This window comes from Pteronotus mesoamericanus, unplaced genomic scaffold (genome assembly GCF_021234165.1).
Source record: "Pteronotus mesoamericanus isolate MK-2021 breed Mesoamerican mustached bat unplaced genomic scaffold, CSHL_Meso_final scaffold_165, whole genome shotgun sequence".
In the NCBI taxonomy this organism is placed as follows: Eukaryota; Metazoa; Chordata; class Mammalia; order Chiroptera; family Mormoopidae; genus Pteronotus; species Pteronotus mesoamericanus.
The window spans coordinates 8,063,585-8,065,014 of record NW_026555307.1 but is presented as its reverse complement, the minus strand read 5'-3'; positions in this window follow the sequence as shown (position 1 = coordinate 8,065,014).

Here is a 1,430-nt window from a genome sequence, read left to right as displayed (position 1 = left end):
AATGTTACTGGGAACCTAGTGGGAACAGGCAGTACAACAATTACAGTGAGATGAGAATTAATCCTGGTCTTAATTTTCCCTGTTTTCTACACATATTGACAGAACTTAATTTTCTTCAGATTATAGCTTTGCTGCATCCTACACATTTCAACATTTCTTCTCTTTGTCATTCATTACTAATGGTAATTTGCTTTAATTTCCTTTTTTAATGTAAAAATTATTTATACAGGTATCTTTTACATTTCCTTATAGAAAAAAAAGAAAAGGATTTTGGCTAAGGCTTTGTTATTTTCTAATTCTCCAGAACAGAAATCAGATGGTGTGTCCTATGTCATTTCTATTTTGAAAGGTTTTAATACATCTTCCCCCTGATCTCACATCTACCCAATCTTATCCTATTGGGGTTCTTTACATTATGAATCCCCTATTGGAGTTCTTTACATTATGAATAAGAGTTTCAGTTTTAAATTTTTCTCCAGAAGGAATTACTTAACCTTTAATAAAAACATGAAAGGATGCTCAGAATCACTAGCCATCAGAGAGATGCAAATTCAAACCACAATAAGATATCTCTTCACATCAGTCAGAATGGCCATAATAAACAAATCAACAAACAATAAGTGCTGGTTAGGTTGTGGAGAAAAGCAAACCTTAGTACATTGTTGGTGGGAATGCAGATTGGTACAGTCACTGTGGAAAACAGTTTGGAAATTTCTTCAAAAAACTAAAAATAGAACTGCCCTTTAACCTGGCAATTCCACTGGTGGGATTATATCTAAGAATCCAGAAGAACCAATTCAAAAGGGAAGAGTCAAATCAAGGGACATGTATAAAGGACACATGGACAAAGCCAAAGCGGAGTAAGGATTGAGGGTGGGAGGTGGGGGAGTGGGTGAAAGTGGGGGTGGGAAAATGGAGACAACTGTACTTGAACAATAAAAAAATGCAAAAAATAAAAAATAAAAAAGACGTGATGTAAAATGTTCATGAAGTCACTGAACCCAAAAGGCCCTAAACTCATATAATCTCTAATAAAGAAAATGATGAAAATGAAAAATAATAAAAGCATTTCTTATCTAACACACTTTCAATACAATCCACACTGTTCTAAAAGATACAATTATTTAATCTTCACAATGCTACTAAGAAATATGGTGACATTATTAATTTATAAATGAGAAAATTTAGAGTTAAGTAATTTGACCTGTAAGAAATGAGTTATAATAGTGAAGGCAAATAAAGACTAAATATTGGTTAAACTCTTTCCTACTCTTATTCAGTTCAGGCTAATTTTAGAGAATGAGCTTGCAAATATGAACAAGATTTGGGAAGGACAAACTAATTTGCTACAATTTTAATATTACTATAGTCTTTCTCAAGTATGAATTATCAGATGAATAACTTATTAGCTAAAGCAATTCAGTGTCCCA